General features: G+C 42.1%; 1 long non-coding RNA gene across 1 annotated transcript; it reads left to right on the plus strand.

Annotated features, from left to right (window-relative positions):
- The first annotated feature begins 59 nt into the window (after positions 1-59).
- On the plus strand, positions 60-5,230 carry LOC309348505. The gene is made up of 2 exons (XR_014159439.1): positions 60-2,509; positions 4,699-5,230. It is a non-coding gene; the product is annotated as an uncharacterized lncRNA (long non-coding RNA).
- Positions 5,231-8,242: the final 3,012 nt, after the last annotated feature.

Below are 8,242 nucleotides of genomic sequence, written 5' to 3' on the forward strand. Positions count from 1 at the left end.
GGGTTTTTTGGGTGATTTCCCACTTTGGGTTTTTCCTGAAGAAGAAAAAAATTCATGTATCTAGATCCAGCCTCTGCAGTGAGAACATCAGTTCCACTGGGGATGGTGTGGAAATCTGCTTTTCAGCATGGGAAATCCATTCAAACAAATGCCTCGCTATATCCTGGCAACTGCAATTTATTGGCCATTTGTTTCTTTGAAGCTGCTATTTAGGGATGACCAGAGGAAGAAGTGTCACTTTTTCTTCTTCAGGAACTTCTTTGCCTCGAATTATTATGGAGTATAGAAAGCAACAACAAGCAGTCTCAAAGAACAATTTTTTGCCATTTAATCACACAAGCTGTAGATGCAGGGGAAAACAAGGCCAGCTGGAGTAATCAACCTGATGTGTGTTGTATATGCAGGAGGGTACCGGTAGCTTTTGATTAGAAGGAACATATTGAAGGAAAGAGCAGTCTCCTGTTTGTTGGAGGTCTTCAAGCAAAGGATGTTAGAGATGGAGGAGAAATTTGATTTGATTCACATTATTATTACTATTAGTATGTTTTGTTTGTTTGTTTGTTTGTTTTTAATAATAATGCATTTCATCATGAGATCTCAGGGCAGTTCACAGAATAAAATACAGGATAAAAACAAGTAAATAAGTAAAACAAAACAGAAAAATGATAACCTCCCTTATTCCCACAGACACATTTAAAAGTAGGATATTAATCAGCCAAGGCCTGGTTGAAGAGGAACTTTTTCACCTGGCACCTAAAATATATAAGGCGCTGGGTGAACATACACAAATCACACTTTCGGGGGGGGGAATAATATGGGAAGCAAAACATAGCCATCCTTCAAGATTTACACTTCTCCATATTTTGGAATGTCATTCTCTACTCCAAGTCGCACATACAAAAATACATACAAAAGTGCAAAGTATCTATTTGTGGAAAAATAACATAGAACTATATTGTAGTAGGGGAAAGTGCATACAAAAATGTGTGTATCAGGAGAAATTCACACTACAACGCAGATGAATTTCCACGAGACTTTTGCAAACTGCATGGATGTTGGCAGATTTGGCCACCCTTAGAGGCTGTGTAGAGATCTATTGCAGACTCTCTTGCTCTGGATTTGCTGCTTGGACCAGCATATTGGACTAAGTGATTGAGAATAATCCTTCAAAGCAATGATTCTAGAGTTCTACAGTTCTTAACTCAGCAAGTCACAGGATCATTGGACAAGTGAAAAGGGCACCACCTGCCTTAGACAGACAAGATGGTGCTCCTCCTCCCCATTTCACATACAGAAGCTGGCCAGAGCTGGCAGCTGAATGTCACTTGAACACTGACAATAGGAAGCAGGCTAGTGGGTGTAGAGCAGGTATCAAAGCCAACAAGTTGGATCCAGTACAGTAGGAAGGATGCCATTGCAATTTTGCGTGGTAGGGGTGGTGGTGTTTTAATTGCTCTCATTTCTTTTGCAATTCGTTGAAGAGTCAGGGTTGAACCCAACATTCAGAAATATAACAGAGAGAGGTGGGCCTGCACAAGGGTGCTGGTGTGCTAAATGGGCATGTTTAGGTACATTCATAGATGAAATACATAAAGAATCTGCACCCTTTTTCTCAAGGGCAGGTTATTACCTTCACAAATGTGGGGAGGCAAATTAACATTCATTAATGCCTGGCATTCAGACGTTTTTGATGCTTAGGATTAACAGCACCAGTTTGTCCTTGTAACCCTAATAACATATTGAAAGAAATCATCTTGAAATTCTTGTGGCTTCCCACAGAAATAAATTCCATTGCATCTAAATCCCTGCTTAACCGTAAAGCTTACTTGGGTGGCCTGCAACTCTCCGTTTACCCCAACTCAGATGGTTGCTTGTGTGGATAAATGCTGTAAGTGCTATAAAAGTGCTTTCACTACCACAAAATGCTATATAAAAAAAGATTAACAGCATATTTTTTTTTAAAAAAAATCAATTATTTTCTCATCTTGAGGAAAAACTGTTTTTCAAGGTCAGCAGCTCCTTCTCATTTCATGTGCAGTATTATTTTTAAATTTACTACCTCTTCCAGATCTTCTTTAGAGAAGTTGTTGTGAAAAGCCTTTTAAAAGCTGCTAACAATGATTTTTTGTATTAGCATTTGCTAAGGGTATAATCTACATCCTGCTGAATGGAATGGCTTCATTGTTTTAAAGGTTCTGGGTTTCAGCTAATCGTACCTCAGCGTCAAGAGCACACATCTGTGCAAATAATAATACAATTGATTTCAAATAGGATTAATGTAAATTGCACTGTGTCTGTTCAAAACTAAGCCTTACTGAGTTAAACGGGACCTACTCCCAGGTGTAAGCATAGGATCGCAGCCTTCATGTGCCTGGCCAAAGAAGGCAGAACCATGGTATGACAGCAGGTCTCCCATGTGTTGATTTGGGGGAAGCAAACCTGCATCAGCATGTGTAGCGGTCCCCTGTTCACATCTCACGTCTGCAATGAACATAGCATGTGGTCTAAGGTAAGCCACACTCACAGCCTCCCATTTGCAAATCCGAAGATAAGAATATTGACTTATGGGACTGTTACAGAAGATTATAACTCAAGAATACATTAGAAGTGCTTTGAACACTTGGAAGCGCTATATAAAACTTTAATCATCATCACCCTCGCCCTGCATATAGCAATGTTGCTCTGGGGCTTAACAAATGGGGATACACGTTTCTTCTCAGGGTCACCAGTTGTGGATGAGAGATCAGTCGAGCAGCACTCTTGACCATTTGTGGAATTTCTTGATCCACAACCAAGATGAAGTAAACTTTAACCTGGTAAGAAGCCTGATTCTTCTGCCACAGCATATACAAATGCTTAGGATGAGTCCTAAAAAAAACCAGGGTACCATTTTGGGCTTTTTCGACAGACATATCTGAAAAGCATGTTTAGGATCAGGGTGTTTAGTCATTGCTTAAATCCTAGCATGCTGGATTTGGCCTTTGCAGCACAGACATTTTTAAACAGCTCAAACCAAATGGATATAGGTTAATTATAAGGACACGTTAAAAGATCCTGACACAGGTATTGCAGATACTTGTCATGAACATATAAAGTTGCCTTCTACAGAGTCAGTTTTATTAAGTAGCTCCTAGCTGGCACTCTGTTCATATTGGAGCTGTGCACGTTTTTTACAGTCAAGGGATTCAGCCCAGAAGCTGGAAACAGCCACAGTTCATTGGGTTAAGAGGGAATGAAACGAGTGAGATAAAAACTCAATGGTCTGAACATCAAAATGTGTTGCTATATTTAGGTTGCACTCTTGAATCACTTGGTATGTGATGTGATCTATCAGTTTCGTGGGGCCCCATCTGAGCAAGCGGTTTGAGAAGTCCCAGTAGCACCAAGGCTAGCAGAACAAATATTGCATTTTCCTGTTTGTTTTTTAAAGGCATTTCCGAGGATCAAACTATAGAAAGCAGCATTAAACATGCCTTTGCAGTTAAATATGCGTGTTTTGTTTTGTTTTATGCAAATTGAAGCTGGAGTGGGGGTGTTCGATAATTATCAATATCACAGAAAGCAAGGGGGATAATTCAACCCTTTCTTCCTCTGTTGCTTTTCTAACCAAAAACCCTCCTTTGAAGCTGCTGTTTGCATTTGGGAAGAAATCCCCCTTTAGGGTCAGGAGATGCTATTCCAGGAAACATTTAAAACTGATAGACAAAAAATCAATGTGGATCAGGCTTAGATGTCATATAAACTCCTAGGATGTGTGTCTCTGTGTGGGCATGGCTGTGCCCATTTTGGCCACACTCATCTCTTTTTGGCCCTGATCACCATTGGCATATGACACCCAGGAAGGAATTCAACATAGCACTATGGCAATTGTTCCATGAGCACAACCGTATCAGCTTGCCAGACAGAACGATCCCCTCTCTTCTCCCCAAGCTCTTTTGGGAATTCTCCCAAACCGTCCACAGCCAATTTGGGAAGCGCAAATGGTGGCGGCGGGGCAAGGAAAGCCCATTTTGTTAGCAGAAGTCCTTGCACAGGCTTCTGCTAGTGGGACTCTTAATTGAATCTGCATCTCCCCCCCCCTTAAGGGTTGTGTCAGGTGGCTGTTCTGGTTGCTCAAGAGTAACCAGGCAGGACTCCAACCTGTGTTTTACAGGCTTTATTTTGGTGCAAACTATTTACAGTGAAGAGCCCCAAAGCTCATGTTTGGCTCAATCGCTAGCAGAATCCGGGAGTGGTCTTTTTTTGGACCTCCCCCATCATAAGAGTTTTCTTACCCCCAAACGTCTCCTCCCCTCTCTGCGCTTCAAACTATTGCGCAGGATGGGCATGTTTCCCTCCTGTCCGGCTTGCTCAGAAGCGGTGTTAAGGCTCCCACCAGCATCCTCTGGTCCTTCTTCCCCACTGGAGATGGGGCTTTCCTCCTCCCCGGAAGAGGAACTGCTTCACAAGATTTTCGGAGGCTCCCTGTAACACAACTGCCCTTCTATTTCTCACCTCTGAGCTGATGGCAGTTCACTGACAGGTTGGCCAAGAGGGAATGAAGCCCTTGGATTGAAAAAGGTTCCCCAACCCGCTTTAGAGATTAACATGCGATTCAGTGGCAACAAAACCGTTTATGACCAATCCCTTGCAAGATTTCTTGGGGCATGTTTGCAGTTAACGCAGTCATAAACAGAGAATATGCCATATCTTATCCAGATGCCTGAGAAAAAAAGTAACGAAGACAGTGATTGATCCTAACAGAAATAAACAGCATTGCAGCCAACTTTGGAGAGTGTATTCAGACTGGGCTCCTGTTTAAAAATATCACCCCCCTGAGCTTTTCTCCAGGGAAAGGCAGCTAGATAGACAAGCAGGCAAGCACAGTTTGAATGTTGTGTGTTTTGTCTACCTGTCTTACTTTGCAAATTTGTGTGTTGAAGCACTGTGATTTATTTTTTTAAGAGTTCAGTTACCCAGCTGTGACAAAGTTCATTGCTATCAAAGATCAGTTCAGTTTCAGATGATTATTGTTTTTATAGACAGACAATAGGAACCTGAAAATCAAGATTGCGGTCTGGAACTTTGACATCACTGCAACTTAGACAGTAAAATGGATGGAATCTTGCAACAAGCCCAGGCTGTCTAACCCAGATATATGTACCCGAGCGAGCAAAAGGAGAGATTGCTGTTGGCTGGGAAATACCTTTCTCAAATTTCATGTCATCTATAAATCCATTGGGTAAACATAGTTAATTCTCCCTTAGAGATTATTTCAATGTAACATTTAATGTACTCAATAACCTGTGATTGTATCAGCGGGAAAGTCATATTGGAATAAGAGTCCATACAGGTTTACTTTTCTACAGAAGCCAGGGGAGGTTTCATTGCCCTACATATTCTTGATGTAGATCTTTCCTCCTCCTCCTGTTTGTGGGAGAATTTTGTGGTTCGCCTCAGGTGTCAAAATGTCTTGGGCCAGCCCTGGAAAAAGTTGTGTGGGTAAATCTGATCAAACAAAGGCTTCAACAGTTTAGAATGAAAAGCACTCAGCACAATCCAACTGCCAAGCTTAGACTGGTTGTTTCTGTTTCTCCAAGTAAATCAAATTTATTAGACACTTCTCACTTTTTTCCCTCCCTGGAGTCCTGCCGCTACTTGAGTCTACCATAAACACAGCTCCGGTCAATTGCTGGCTGAAGCCCCAGATGTTCAAGGGCTCATGCGCTATGAGGGTGAAAATAATCATCTGTCATGGATGCTTTAGCTGAGATTCCTGTATTGCAGGGGGTTGGACTAGATGACCCTTGGGTCCCTTCCAACTCTAAGATTCTATGAAACTCATCTCCTAAGGCCCATATTAAAAGCAAGCACACCGTTGCATATTTTTTCCTCCGCAGATGGAAAAACAGCTGGGGTGTGTGGTTTTTGAGTAAGAAAATGGCCAGGGGAGATGGGTTAAGCAACCGCACCCACATCCATTATTCGTCTGCTCAAACTCAAAGGTTACTGAGACTGATATTGGTTAAAACAAACATTCATCCCATGTCTTGTTTGGGCCTGCATCTGGGTTCTATGAGGTTCTGGCAGCTATTAAGATGATCTTTACTCACAAACGTGCACAGTGCCAAAGAAACTAATCAGTTTCAAGAAACAATCCCTCGTCTGGTGGAAAGTGTGACAAGTGCCCTCTCTTCAGCCAAGTCTTCCAGGCAGCTGCCTGGAGTTGCTCTATTATTTTCCACCAGGCAACAGAGTGCTTTCTGAGCCAAGTGCTCTACTATTATGAAGCTCACATTTTCAACAATTGGAACTTGCATAATTCCTTTTTAAAAAATCAGTGAATTCCAGTTTGGTATTGCAGGTACACACAAATAATTAATTTGCCTTGCTAATGAAAAGTTTGTGAGGAATAGTTTAACAGGACCATGCTCATGGACTAAACAAATGGCAAGATGGAGTGGACATAATACACCTAAAGAATTTGTGATGCAGAGCCATAATCTACACCCATGAGGTGACACTGTTCAGCTTACAGCTTCAAGGCGCTGAAGAAATTTGCCATATGTAGTTACATTTATTAAATCTTCTCAAGAACTGGCGATCTTATGAAAAATAGAAGATTTTATTCCAAAGCTCAAGTGTCGTTTTTCTTTTTTTGGTATAGTATTTTTAAGCTACAATCCTAGGCACACTTACTTTTGAGTAAGCCCCATTTGACTCAAAGCGACTGCCATTGACTAAATGTGCTTAGGATGGTGCCGCTGGTGTTCCTTAGAATCAGAATTACCCCTATGCGCACAGATTTCATTCTTCTCCCCCAAATTCCACAGTTAAATTAGACACAATAGCATTTCCATCTATGCTTCATGTGAGATGTAGTATGCATAAAAACAGCACTCTGTATATCAGGCTTCCTCAACCTCGGCCCTCTGGATGTTTTTGGCCTACAACTCCCATGATCCCTAGCTAGCAGGACCAGTGGTCAGGGATGATAGGAATTGTAGTCTCAAAACATCTGGAGGACCGAGGGTGAGGAAGCCTCCTGTATATTATAGGGATATGAAAGGATTGGGGTTTTTCCCCAGTAGCCTGTCCAAAAACCTAGTGGTTCTTTCCCTAGAAGGAAGTTTCTGTATGTTTATTAATATTGTTATGTTGACATCCTCTCTCACCCTCATTTGTGTCACAGATTACTGTCATCAAGATGATAGTGCAATACACAATCAGTGCCTACCCTTGACAATTAAACATGGTGGGACATGGTTCTCAATCCTGCCTCTCTACCAGACAACCCACACTGTCATGATGCATGCTTTCATTCATTTCTCTTTAAAAACCTGTGCACAAGCATCTGCTAAACCAGTCTCCAGTCTGCTGGAGGTCTGAGGCAATTCGGGAACAATATGATGATGCAAACTTCCCTTTGATGTTGTTTGGACAGAGATTCACTGGTGGCAATTCTGTGATGTTCAGGTGGTTTCTGATGAACTCCTGTCCCAAACAATTCTAACTAAGATGCAGGAGGCTGAAACTCATTTTCATGGTTTAACTCCAAATTAGAGAGGCATTTCTGTAGCCATGTCTTCTCCTCTGCCCAAACCTAGGGTTGCCATATGTCCAGAATTTCCCAGACATATCCTGAATACTGCAGTCGGCAGCAGTGTCAAATGTCCAGGAAAATCCGGGTACATGGCAGCCCATGCCGGCAGTGCCGTTGTTGTCTATCTTCCATTTTTTAAAAATGGATTTTATTTTTCCTGTTTTTCCCATAAAGCTCAACAACTTTGTCTGGATTTTCAACCCTACCAAACCTCTTGTTCACCTACTGTAATAAGCAGGACTTGATCTCTATAATCCACAGCAGGAGGAACAGAGGTGGGTTTAAAAAGACTGAAAAGAAACAGGTGGAAGAAGCCACAACTGCTGAGTGTCCCACCTTTCCTGGGATTTTAAGGTAGACCACCACTCTGGGTTATGACCTGACAAGCCAAGTGCAAGGTATCCTATTTCTTGACTCTGGTCACAGTCCTTGCGGAAGAGCCAATTCCTTTGGTTCAATCAGTGCTGCAGTTTCACTAAAATAGTGAAGTAATGGCCCAGGCTGAACTTGGGATGAGGTACGCAGGATAGCCAATTTTGTGCTTAATCTAACTACAACTCCCATCATCCTTGTCCATTGGCCATGCTAGCTGAGGCTGATGGGGGTTGTAGTCCAACAGAGGGCACAGGGTAGCTTGCCCCTGCCTTGTGATCCCAACCT

The sequence above is a fragment of the Podarcis erhardii genome (genome assembly GCF_964252035.2).
Source record: "Podarcis erhardii genome assembly, chromosome: 8".
Classification (NCBI taxonomy): domain Eukaryota; kingdom Metazoa; phylum Chordata; class Lepidosauria; order Squamata; family Lacertidae; genus Podarcis; species Podarcis erhardii.